Source organism: Ambystoma mexicanum, chromosome 12 (assembly GCF_040938575.1).
Source record: "Ambystoma mexicanum isolate Mex_15411 chromosome 12, UKY_AmexF1_1, whole genome shotgun sequence".
Classification (NCBI taxonomy): domain Eukaryota; kingdom Metazoa; phylum Chordata; class Amphibia; order Caudata; family Ambystomatidae; genus Ambystoma; species Ambystoma mexicanum.
In genome coordinates this window covers 918,500,566-918,514,707 of record NC_090936.1, presented here as the reverse complement: position 1 = coordinate 918,514,707, position 14,142 = coordinate 918,500,566, and the positions used below count along the sequence as shown (strand labels likewise).

The following is a 14,142-nucleotide window of genomic DNA, read 5'->3' as shown; positions in this document are numbered from 1 at the left end:
TGGTAGATACCATTCTGAAAGGTAGAGGGGTCAGGCAAGGTTTGTATGCCACCCAACTCTGTGAAGGTAGTGCCATAGATTCCATTGCACGTTTTGCTTTGCTCAAGCACTTTTTTAAATGTATTTTATAAAAAGTATGCTATTGGCAACATAATATTCTGCACTATACGAACATTCTGTAAACAAAAATACATTGATTTATTGATTTCATAGCTGGCTAGGTAGATAGGCTCGGACTGGCCTATAGTGGAATAGCCCCATGGTGGAACCAAAAATGCTAAATGCTGGTGTGGGCCAGTTTTTTGGGTCAAAGTGAGCCACCTTTTTGGCCAGCCTGGGCCAGTTTGATGCGTTACTTCACTCTGCAGCTAGTAGTTCTGACCAGTGTTGCAGAATAAATATTATTTGAAATGCACAATTTGCATCACATTTTATCCTAACACCCCCCCTTAGATACTATTCAAACAGTGCCACAAAAGGAAGGAATAGCTTTTGCAACTGTGGGACACTTTTTCATTGGTGCCCGAGACAATTTTATGGCCCAGTCCGACCCTGTAGGTAGATACATAATTAGACCCGAAAGATTCTGTGTAAATTGATTTATATTCCAGTGCCTGAAAAATGATTTAAATGTGTGTAATGGAAATTTATTTTGGAAAAAGAAATACAGTGTGCTCTAGTATTATTGCATCAACATGTCCTCCACCCCTCATATTCTGCTTCATATAAAATGGTCCAATCAGGAGTCCATCCGCCAGACCTCTCTACGCTTAGACACTACAACTCCAGTAAAGGCACACTGCTCCACTGTCCTTGCAGCTATGTCCTTAAATATAAGTAGCACCCACCTCCCTTCCATAAATACAGTATCAGTCCGCTTGTAGAATATGTTTTTGCATTGTAAGTCCCCAAGAAATATGAGTCTTCTCCATGGCAGACTATTGAGGACATTAAGGAGGCAACTGTCCATCGCAGGCTTCATTCTAAAGCATTGCTACAACACAGGCGTGAGAATCCTTCTGACCGCACGCCAGCAGTCACAGCACGAAACAAAATATTCATAAACCCATTTTACGCATGTCTGCGCTGATGACTGTCATTCCAGCTCCGACAGAGAGAATGCATTACTGAGCGATAACGGCGTATTGCAACCTATTAAACCTTTCTGCAATGGGTCTACAGGTCCAGCCAAATCACTGTGCTTGACAATAATACCCCAGCAAGATGACAACTTTAGTGCCCTGTTTGTTTTCTGACCCATTTGACGTGACAGAGAGTTTTCTAGGCTGAAATATGTGGCGCTCGAAGCAACATGGGGGGGTTGGTAGCTGCATTAAAATAGGCCGATCTACTCTTAAAGAACAGAATGAGCCTGATTTACAAAGCAATTTTCAATTTGACTGTGCAATTGTAAAACACTTTCGTAAATCGGGCCCAAAGTCTATTTGACCAAACATTTTCCATATGTTCTTGATTTTAGCGCAATTACAAACATATACTGAATGTAGCAGCATTTTTGTATTCATATTTTTATTCAACCAATCAAATCAAATGATAGCAAGAGATTAAAACCCCCCACCATCCCACCAATTGCAACACAAACAAATTACTGACCAGGTAAGATATGATTGGATATTTATAACACGCTTAATACCCAGAGGTTTCTAAGCATGGACCGCAGATCGAACCTGTGCTGCTCTGTGTTATCTTGCTTTCAAGGAGAGCATGTTGCCCCTGAGCTATCATCCCAAGACTACGGACATACATTACAACATCTTCTTCCATCATATCCAAAAATCTTCCCCAAATGTCCTCAAACGGATTACATTCTTCTGTTTATCGAAAGTAACTTTTTCAAACAAGGACATTTTGTGAAGATCATCAATCCAGACTGAACTCAAGGGGAATTCATCACTTTCTTTAGCAGGTAGATGAGTCCTGAAACACCAACATTTCTGAGTAGAAGAAAGATGTTCCAGAAGATTATCCCAAATTATTGCGTCAAAGTCAAATTCAATATGCAGTCTCCCAATCCCAGTCCAGAATGCCGACAGCAAACCACACCATAGGAACAATCCAAATATCAATATACGTAAGGACTCCCCATCCATGAGAATGCTCAGCTGAACCTATGTCAGGGAAGTCGTCACACTCAACTCATGAAAGAGGACCTTTACATGCTTTTGTGCATAGTTAGCTCCACATCTTGGTAGATACACCTGGTTTTCACATGGCTAAAAACAACAGTAGGATTACCATCAATGGAAAATGATGCAAACGCTGGGTCCAGCTGTTTGAGTCGGTGTGGGGATCCGACAACGAGGAGCTCTGTTTTGTCATCCTTCATGCAGAGATGGTGTTCAGCCATCCAAACCTGGATGATGCAATAGACTTTATTGATGTTGGCAGAGTCAGGGGCATGTTTCCCAGTAGGCCTCAGCAAAATTTGAGTATCATTAGCAAATACTGTGTAATGGATCACAAGACTATAGAGGTGATCAAAGAGGGGTCTTGTGTACATATTTTAAAGAGTGGGTGAGATGCAGGACCCTCGAGGAACACAGTAGGGCACGGGAATGGGGTCTGTGGCTTTGGAGCTGGTGAAGACCCTGGAGCTGTGCTCAATAAGAAAGAATTGTATCTATCTGGTGGCTTGTCTGGAGAAGTTTAATTTAGTGGTGAGGTGCTGGCACAGAATGTCATGGTTGACAAGATCAAAGGCTGTGGAGAGGTCAAGAAGGAGGAGGATGGCACATTCTACAGTGTTATGAATAGAATCAAGCTGAATATTGAGGTCTAGGAGGGCGTTCTCCGTATTCTGTCTGGGCCTGAAGCCAGATTGGCGGGACACAAGAAGGTAGTGGTTTTCCAAGTGAGCTTGGAGTTGGGTGTAATTAGTGCCGTCTAAAATTTTGAGCAGCTAGAGTACTGTTCTGATCGGGTGGTAGTTGGTGGGAAGGGTGGGGTTGTGGGAGGGATTCTTGAGTAAGGTGGTGACCCAGACTTCTTTGATGGCTACGGGAACAGAACTAGTGTCAAAAGAAGCATTTATGAATTCAGTGATTATGGGAGCCAAGGGCTCAGTGCACATTTAGATGATGCGGGATGGACAGTTTGATGGTTTAAGGTGGTGGATGATAGAGTGAACATCAGAGGGGGGATACTTGGGTGTTTTGGAATGCGAGGGTCGGGGTACTTCAGGGAGAGGAGGGCAGGAGGAGAGGCATATTTGGCAGAAAGCAAGGTTTTCTTGAGGGTGGTGTTGTTTCTCAGCTTGATAGTTTTGTCAGTCAGTGCTGATTGGGCAGTGGTACACCAGGTTTCCTCCATGCGGAAGCTAACGACAGGGGGAGCTGGGGATCAAAGTTCTTTTAAGATTGTAAAGAGCTCCATGATGTTTGAAATACTTCTGGTGTTGTAGATGCAGGATTTTGTGCTTATTCTGTCAGCTTTGTGTGTTTTAGCCAGGTAAAGGAACGTTTCTTTGTGTGAAGTGGAGATGGTCTGTCTTCAAAGGTGTTCTTGGGCCTGTTTCTGTTTTCGTAAGGTACTTATTTCTTTGGTGAACCAATTGCAGATGGAAGACTTCTTCTGGAGTGTAGTGCATGAAGGTCAAGAGTGTGTAGTATCAGGTTGTTGCAGGCAGCAAGAATGTTATCTGGGTCATTGCAGTCAGGCAGAGTAGTGAGGTGGGAGTTGATGGTGGGTTCGAGCAGCTCAGCTGTGAGTTTGCGAGTTTGCATGGAGGTTATGGGGAGATGAATGGAGTCCTTGTGTGTGCTTATGGTATCCAATGGGAGTAGGAATTGGATCAGTGAGTGGTCTGTCCACGGGACAGAGGCAATCGATGTGACTGTGATGGCTATGTTAAGGTGCATGATCCAGTCAAGGATCTGGCCTTTGATGTGCGTGGGCGAGCTAACTGATTGTGTGAGGCTCATCTCTTGTAGAGTGGCAGAGAGGGATGTGGCCTTCATGTCAGTGGTGTCATTAAAGCTGAGGTTGAAATCTCAGAGAAGTAAGAATTTAGTAGTGGGTTTGATAAAAGGTATGAGGAGAAGGGGGGTGTCAGTGTCAGGGGAGTTAGGGTAGCTGGGCTGACGGTAGAGGAGGAGGGTGTTGATGGTGGACGGGGGTCCAGTTTTTTTAGCAGAAGTTCATAACCTTCCAGAGGCTGAATGGGGGAGGGTCTGATGGGTAAGTTGGATTTGGAGATAATGGCAGCACCTCCACCAGATTGGGTAGGTCTGTCAAATCACAAGATGGTATATCCTGGGGGAATTCCTAGAGGACCGGCAGCATTGTCATGAAATAGACCTGGGGTTTTCTCCTATGGATACAACATACACCCAAATGTCATGCCACAATCCATGTACAACAGTACTTTCCCACCTCTCTTTTTCAGAGCCATGTGCAAAACAAATGGTAGATGTGCACTATATAAGACCATATAAAGTTTCAAATCTACAGTGTTTTTGAAACAGAACTAAAATAAAGTATGATTAAAAACACTTAGGTTTCTCATTCACAAGTGATATGTGGGGTAAACTTCTCTTTCCTGGTGATAATATTGAATGGCTTCTTTGCAGCAGGGCTTGCATGCATTCACAATAGGGAAGGGCTCATAAAACCCACCAAACAGTGTAATAATGTTGATGCGTGATGTACCTTTTGCCATAAACAAGACCTGCTGCCTGGCTGAGTGACTTCTGGTTGATTTATTTCCTTTTCCCATAGTTGATGTGCCTTGCGAGATACTTACTGCACCTCTCCTCTTTCCCCTCTTTGTGGGGCTAGAAGTAAACTGCACTGCCCATGTGCAAGCCTCTGCCGAGCCAATGTTGATGTATGATGATGTGCTAATGTTAATTTATGATTCTTCAAGCTTCATCTGTATGGACCTGGTTTTTGTGCTTTTGTTTTCAAGTCTTCAAAAAAGTAAACATAGTAAAACAAAACAAAATATAGAAAAACATGGGTAGACAGTATGTCGCTCATGGTATGTGGTCAACACGTATGTGTGGCTGAATCTGCACTTAACTTCATGTTTTGTATTGCAAATTTGATAGGTCTGTGCACTTGTCCTGTGAAGGTAAAGTGAACATATTTCCCTATCTATACCCCTGGACATTGAACAGTAAAGGGGATGAGAGCATTCACCTCCATTTGCCTATTTCATTTTCTTGTTTTATTTAATTTCATTAATCAGCCAGCATGGTGCATGTGGGGGTAAGGTTTGCCCATGTACCTACAGCACATCTCTATTAAAAACACAAGAAATTATTTTTTTAAATTGTACACTATACTTGATTTGTAGAGCGCACGGGCAACCATTTTCTTTTGGAAAACTTAATGTATTGTTCCTACATGCAGGTAGGTCATAGGATTATTTTTACAGTATGTTTAGACATTCATAAGACATGATGTGGTATTATGACCCTTATCCATTATCTGTATGGAGAAGCTGTGTAAATAACTTTGTTTTTTGCAGATACTGTACAGTGAACAGCTCAGACATCTTCTAAATAGATGCTCTCAGACTGATAACAGCAATGTAAGCCCAGCATGTGATGTATGTTAGGAGACACTCTAGTCTCAAGAGTTAGTTAGTAAAACTAGGCATCCTTAGTGGGTCCCGCGAGGAGACCTCATAATGAAGCGGTAGGGGGTTAACGGGGCCGGCAGCTCTACCGGCCCGTTAACCCCCTACCACCAGGGTCGTAATGACCCCCAATGTCTTTGGGGGCCGGGATGGAGCAATAGTAACAAGCACTTTCATGGGATACTAAAGGTCTGCTAGCTGCTGGTGCCAGAAGGGAGAGGCAAAGTCTCTGGGCCCTGGTCCACAGTAATCCACTACCTAAAGGTCAAACAAAGGGATGTTTCACATGTCAATGCCAGGGGGACAGATTAAAGTGAGGTGTGAATGTGCTTCTGTTCTGTAAGAGTAGGCAGAAGTAGGGAGGCAGAAAATTCAAATGTAGGGTGCATCAGTTGCGAGTAGGTCAAGAAGCAAGAGACAACAACCATGTTGTAATTGAGCAACAACATACGAGGATGCCGCTGAATGTGCTGCAAGTAAGGTCATGTGGGCATTGTACCACAGCATTCAGCACTGTTAGAAAAATGGTACTGTTGTTATTAACCAGGCGCTGTGTGCTTGCAGTGTGTTTGGTGAGGCAGTAAGGAGAGGTTCAGCCGGAGTGAGCTCTAGACTTGTTTTCAGCTGAAGGACTTCACGTTTGTCCTCTTTCTATTTCCTGGACATTACAAGCATTTTGAACAAATATACTGTGCATGCGTGGTGTTCTCGCAGTGTGTTTGGTGTTTGGGGAGCGGCGACCGGGATCCATGTCAACGGTCCCGCAGGTAAGAGCCCTTCTATCTCCATCTGTCATTCCATGCTGCGCTTGCTACCTTTCGTAGTAGTCTTTTTCTATGATCCATTCTGTGGACGTTCTGCTTTAAGAGACTTGTCCTGGCATATATTTGGTACAGCATATACACTTCTCACTCCTGCTTGTTGTCTGTTGAACGTGTTTGTGGAATGTGTTACTCTGAGCCATCAGCGGTACATTTGTGTTGGATGACTGTGTTCTCCAGAGGTACTTTGTGCTGTATAACCCTATTGGCTACTGCAGATCTGGGATCTTTGAAACTCATGGATAATATTTTATCTCTCTAGTGGTGACTGTGGAGTTTCTCTTTGAGCCTCAAGTGAGATCAGCAAATATTTACTGCGAGTCATATATCTACATCAGTATCTACAACTATGAAAATTTGAAGTAAATTGAAAACTAATAGAAAGCATGGATTGGACAATGGCAACACGACTACCGGTGAAGCAAGTACTCAGACTTTGCCTGCCAAAGACCAAAAGATTACAGACTTTTTCTCTGGGCAACCGGTGGTGGTGGAAATTCATGACGAACCTGCAGCTCTTGCTGGGGCATTAAATGAAGCTGCATCCACATCTGCAGAATTTGATAATAATAACTAATTGCTTAATCTGTGTTGAAGCCTGGAAGGGCAATTATATAATTTGGAACACACCCACCTGTCTGATGAAGCAACAGGGGGTGATGCTGCCCCTAGTCGGGAGTCTATTGCTCCCATGGATTTACCTGAACATGCCATTCCATCAGCCTCTGATAGACTCTCTTGTTCTCCTAGGCTCACTGGTCTGGTGGATGGTATGAGTGGCTTGTGCTCTGAAAGTAAAGAACAATCAACTTTGTTAGACAACCATGCTAATGTGAACTGTAGATGTAGCACTACGCTTAAAGACATGGAAGCACACAACATGGCCACTAGTTTTGCTTTGAAATGTATGCTAAAACTGTCTCATAACATTGTTTGCATGCTAGAGAAGAACTCAGATATGTGAAAGGCTATATCTATGGGAAATATTGAGGGTTCTTATGCTTTGCCAATGCCACCTATGACCAATGAGCTTATCTCTACTGGTCAGGGAGGGTTACCTCCATTAACCTTGAATCTACAGTGCTTGAGATTTTGGCTGGCCATGAAGAGGTGGTAAACGATCAGTGCCTTCTGTCCAAAAGAGAAATGCGTAGGAAGCAAAATTTGACCTCTGATCTGAGAGTCAATCTGCCCCTAGAAGAAGCAGTTGGCCCTGCATTTACCCCCCTAGTAGCGCCCTCTAAGCAATGACCTTCAAAGCGGGTGAGAAAGAGAGTTGCCAGAAAAGCAAAAAGAAACACTCTTAACACTGGTAATCTTACTACTTGGCTGCTGGGCTCGTCATTGAAAAAGAGCAAAGTCAAAGAGCCTGTAAGGCTACATTGGTATCTGACATGGTGTCCAGTACTATCTCTACTGAGAGGATGAACACCATGCTTGAAAGTAGTATAATTTTGTCAAAACGCCTGCTCAAAAAGTTCATGAAGCTAGGACTAGAATACCCTCCTTCCCTGCTACTAACCAGATGTCAAGCAGGGCCAGAGATACGAATCCAAGAGAAAAAATGGGTCTTTGCCTAGGAAATTATTTACGATCAGATACTTCGAATAAGCGTAAAATGTCAATAAATCGAAGTAGGCTGCTTGAGATATTAAATTCTCAATTATCACTTATCTCAATTATCACTGAGGATTGTGACAAGCAGTGATTTTAAATTTGTAGAGCAGTGCTCCCAGGCAATAACCAAAGTACACTGTTTGAGCAGTGGTTTCTCTTATTAGAGATTCTAATTTTGAACTAAAAAAGAATGGCTATGAAGTAGATGGTGGACATGTGCTCAACAAAAGTGATAAATGGGGAGGGAAAAATATATATTGTAAAATGTCAATCAATCGAAGTAGGCTGCTTGAGATATTACATTCTCAATTATCACTTATCTCAATTATCACCGAGGATTGTGACAAGCAGTGATTTTAAATTTGTAGAGCAGTGCTCCCAGGCAATAACCAAAGTACACTGTTTGAGCAGTGGTTTCTCTTATTAGAGATTCTAAATCTGAACTAAAAAAGAATGGCTATGAAGTAGATGGTGGACATGTGCTCAACAAAAGTGATAAATGGGTAGGGAAAAATTATATATTTTTTTATTGATTCCGCTGAAAAAATCGATCTTTCAACATTATTATCCAAAACATTTATATAAAAAACATAATTATCAGTCACAATTTATACAATTTATACTAAAATAGTGACAAAAAGTAGAAAAAAGAACACCATTTTACATTACATTAACATTTTGGTAAAACTGTTCATGAATTGATAAAATGTGTTTATTAAAATAAAACAAAACAAACATTCCTCCAATCAACTGTTCATATTATTAATCTTCTTTGAACACTTATGTTTGATCTAACTCTTCAATTTCCAATTTGAATGCTTGTAGAAAATGTGAAGTTGCATAACCCAATGATTTGGATTTAATGTGAAAAATACTTTCCCATAGCATCTGTTGATCAATATTGACATATTCTTCAAAGTATTTCCTAAAGTATTTAATTCTAAGTGACATTAGGCTTTGACATTCTATTATAATGTGTTTTACAGTTTCTTCCGTTGATTGACAATATCAACACATTTTATTTATTTGCTTTAGAGGATACCATCTTGCCATGACATCTCTAGTTTGGCATACATTTAATGGAAGGAGCATTAATCCGGCACGATAAAGGAGATTGGGTGATTGGGTGATTTGTTAAGATAAAGACAACTCGTGTCTCAGTATAGCAGTTGGAGTAGAGGAAGGAATCTTCAAGATTGTCTACCAGTATTGTCCCTCTATTCTATCTCAATAGCTATATGACTTCCATTGCTTGGTTTCGGTGCCATACAATAGTATTGGAGTTACCTTTTGTTCATAATAGATTTAGGATGATTATTCACGTTTACCCAAAGGTAAATGTAGGCTGGGACGATTTGTAAATCTATCTTATCCAGTTGTTTTAGATTGCCAAATTGAATTATTTGCGTTTTTGTTTTGATTATTGCAATCACGTTGTTACAAGCATATTTTTCCAGTGCTTCAAGCATGATGCTTAAACCTTTGGGTTTTTTTGCGATGAGGATAAGATCATCCGCATATAGTAGCCATTTCATCATCTGTCCTCCCAATTTGGGTGCATCAGTGATAATATCAGCAAACACCATGCCTATTCAATCTCTGCAACAGATTAAATCTAAAACTCTAGTGGGCAAAGACGTGACTGTTAAGTCCCATTGGGAGTGGCTGTGCTCATTTTTGCCACCAATTACGAATCCCAATTGAGGAGTTAACAATAGTCTCTTGGAATACACATGGTCATAACCATCTTTTTGGACCATCGGGATCCTATAGTCTCCTTGCAGGCTCTAAAATTATCTTTCCACAGGGGACTTGGCTTTTGCATTCTGCCTTATTTGATGGACACACTGCATATTTCAACCATGCTAAGAAAAGGGAGAGGGGCAGTTCATTTGGGGGACTAGCCACACTTGTTAGAAACAATACCTGTTCGTCTGAATGTGTTCAAAGGTCTAGTGACCCGAATATGCTCATGTTATAAATACAGCTTGAGGGTGACCTAAAAATAATACTGGTCAACATCTATGACCCTCTGGGCCCCGAATGTACGGTGGAGATTCAATTGAATATGTTTTAATGTTTTACTGATAAATTGACTGCCTAGGGCAAGTAAATGTCATAGCGGGTGCTGACCTTAATGTCAACATGAATAAGGATGACTCCAGCTGCAAAGGACATTTTAAAAAGGAGAGATGGAAGATCTTCGTCTATGATGTGGAATTACAGGCATTAAACATGTTGGTAATATGAAGACAGATCCGGGCACTAAATGGTTTAATGGATATATCCCTCCACTCTTGACTAAATGTACCTCAGTGATAGGCTTTTTGATTCCTTAGCTGACTTTGACATATAACCTAATGCCTTTAGCGACCATTCCCTGCTCTCCTGTACGCTAGCTTAAAATGTAATAGAAGGGCCATTGTATGCTAAATCTGGTGAAGTGGTTACAATCAGAAAGGGGAACCGCTTGGGCTGGACTGATAGGAATCTGGCCAAAGCAAATGCATGGAGTAGGGGTTTTCATCTTGACTCCATTGTGAAATGCTCTGCGGAAGAAATCACTGACTGGGTTTCCATGTATATGCATGGTATGCTGCCAATGGCAAAACAACTGCCTCCCTCTAAATCTGACCTACACCATGGTTCCCCTTTTGACAGGATAATTTGCCTTGAAAAGAAAAAAAAATGCATAGAGCTATAAGAGCCTTGGAATGAAGTTCCTTCTCCTCTGACTGTATCATCTCAGAGAAGAGTAAGATTAAAAACATCTACAGTAACTGACTTTGTATCTATAGAGACATAGATAATAACGCCTGTTGGCAAACAATGGTGGGTATCCTTGTTGAAGGTGACACAAATAAATGGTGGGAACACCATAGGTCTGTAACAAATAGGGATAATCATGAACTCACTTGCTCCATTGGAAGTGACATCTGGGTCAAATTTCTGTCTTTAGAGGTTTAAAGGTAAGGCTGTAAGGTTTTGTAAAAAGCCTCTTAAAAATCTTGCAATAAACCAGCCTGACATCATGGCCATTATTAAAAAATTGAAAACATCTAGAGACCCCGGCCCTGACGGCCTCTGTAACATTATTATTAAGGAACATTCTGATATCTGGGAAGACCTACTTGTAACAATCTTTGGTAAAATAATAGACACTGGAGTTATCCCCAAGACATGGGGCCTCATTACGACCCCAGCGTTAAACCATGGTGCTATTAGCACCATGGTCCATGCCGGGGTCCGCCATGGTGAATGGCGGAATTACCACCCCATTCCAAGGTTGGCGGGGTGGTAATTCCCCATTCACCATGGCCCTTCCCCATTCCCGTTTTTGGCCCATAGGGCTCAATGGGAATGGGGAAGGCGCTAATTACGGCACCGTAAATTACAGTGCCGTAATTAGCTCCTAGGTGCCTTTGCGGGTTGGTTTTTTAATGCCTGCTAAAAGCAGGCGTTAAAGTGCAACCCGCAAAGAGACCTCGTAATCAGGCATTAAGGGTTTAGCGGCGCCGTTAACCCCTTAACGCCTGGGTTGTAATGAGGCCCATGGAGTACCTCTATTACCATTCCTGTTTTCAAAAATGGTTAACGTAACCTACCTGAGAACTACCACTTATTGGCACTTACAGATGTGCCCAGTAAGATATTTTGTACTCACATCCTTCATGAAATCAATGTTTGGATAGCCAAGAACGACATCTTGTATAGAGCCCAAACTGGGTTCCGAAAGGGATGTGCTACTAATGACAACATCTTACAGGTTAAAACCCTTATCGAACAGGCTACATGTCCTGGCAACCCTCCTTTGTATATTTTATCTGTTGATTTTTCTAGCACATTTGATGAGGTAGATCAAATTAGGTTGTGGGATAAACTGGAATGTATGGGTATGCCAACTCATCTTTTCTACACCTGTAAAATGATGTACAAAGACAACAGCACAAGGGTTAGGTTGAATAATAATGGCCTTATATCTGACCTAATAGCGGTTAGGATGGGTGTTAGACAGGGATGTGCATTGACCCCCATGTTTTTAATCTGTTTATGGCTGACTTTGGGAACATATTCATTGACAAACAGAATGCCTTCCCAAAAATTGGCACAAATAAGGTAGAATGGACGACCTTATCATATTCGATAACACCTATATTGGTATCTGTCATATGCCACGGCAATTTGTGCCTATGCGGACGACAATGGATTGAAAATAAGTCTTGTAAAAACTCAATTCATGGCTGTTGGACGCAAGCAATGCATGAAGACTAGCATATCTTGACCGCTTGGTACCATCAAAAGGGTGTCATACCTGGAATATGACGTTGACTCAGGGAAGGCATGTGGGAATGAGTTACTACAGTCTAACAGGAAGACCAAGGTTTTTTCTACTATGGGTGTGGTTCAGTCTTTTCAAAAAGGACTGCTGGTCACAGTCTGCATGGTATTCTTAACATCTACACACAGAAATTATCTACAGCCTTTCTCTATGCATTAGAGTCCTCTTATGCTGACTGGTCCACTTGGGCTGATAAAATTGAGGGACTAATTTGGAGAAGAATATTAGAGTTAACAAATTATACATCTATTGAGGCAGTTAAACTGGAGCTAGGACTAATTTCCCTATATGCATTAATCCAGTTTAATAGAGCTAAGCTCTATATTAAGATCATGCATGTTAAACCCAATTATTTCCGATTTGTCCTCCAATCAGTACTGATCAGTTGAACATGCACAGTAATGAATAACTTCAAGGAATTAAATCAGCAATTCTTTGTAAAACTGTGTTGGACTCCCTGTTGGGAGCATGGTGAAGGTGCGATGCTTAAATAACTAAAAACGGTGTGCAAACATAAATATGATTGGGCGAAGAGACACAAGAAGGTGGCTAGTATGAGTTCTTTGCAAACCTTTTCCAGGATGTTTTTGTATGTATAAACAACCCAAACATATCTAAAGCTCTTACTCTCACCAACTACGAGAAGAATATTCATGTATATCACAATGAATTGCCTAAATGATTTGGAAATTAGAGGTGCATGGACTGGTTTACCAGCGAATGAGAGATCTTGTAGAGTATGTCTTGATAATAACGAAGTTGAGTCTGCAAGACACGTTCTGACAAAATACCCATACATGAGATCTGTATATAAATGTTAATTTTCAAAACATATTGAAGCTCTCAAATGCATAATCCTTGAATCATTTTGGCTTCATTGAATGTCAGGAAACAGCAGAAGTCTGATTATAGCCATTACACAGATTTGGAAGTGTGCTAAGAAGCACTTGAGAACATTTGAAGAGGAGGTAAAACTGGTAGCTGAGTTCTAAATGGTTGCTCTTTGTTTGGACAGTGCTGTAATACATCCTTTGTTCCTTTACCTTGCTGTTCTTATGTTTGCTTATATTAGATGGGAGCTCAAATTGTCTTGTTTTATTTGATCGCTATTTTCGTTTGATGAATACTAGATTGTCTGCGTATTCTATATTTCTGGGTTACAAATATTTGTAATGATTGTTTGTTTGTTTTGTTTGTGTAAAAGTTTTATAACGATATATACAATTAAAAAAGAAAAACAGATTACAGTCACTGTACTTGTCAATGGTATTTGAAATATTGTCCCACATATGCTGCAACATTGTATTCCATATAAGACCTTTGTCTCAGTGAGCTACATCTTGCTTGTGGCCAGGACCAGCTCATTCAGATGCAGGTGCTGAGAGTTGGAGCTGGAGTTCAAATCATCTCATGACCATGGACACTGTAGCAAGTTTAAATCCAGCTACACCTTGCATGGTACGAATTCATAAGTATGAACAGAAGGTGAATACATCCCTTTGCTTTGTCCCCATCTGTCATGCTGGAAATGAGGAATTTGCATATAGAACCCCTGAATACGTCTACTCAACAGAATGCCCACCTGAGATAATTGTTTTGCCTTGAGAAAGTGCCAGTGTTGTGAAACATGTGTTGCCATTGTGATAATGAAAATGAAACATTACCTGCTCATTGATGATTTTGACCAATGATTTTTCATAATACATGGATAATCTATGCTAAATTGGAAGCAAGGTTGAACGCATCTATGACTGTTTTCACTA

General features: G+C 41.1%; 1 protein-coding gene across 8 annotated transcripts in view; it reads left to right on the top strand.

Moving 5' to 3' along the window:
- KCNC2 (potassium voltage-gated channel subfamily C member 2) overlaps positions 1-14,142 on the top strand; it is a 1,087,529-nt gene that overhangs the window by 638,009 nt on the left and 435,378 nt on the right. The window lies entirely within an intron of this gene.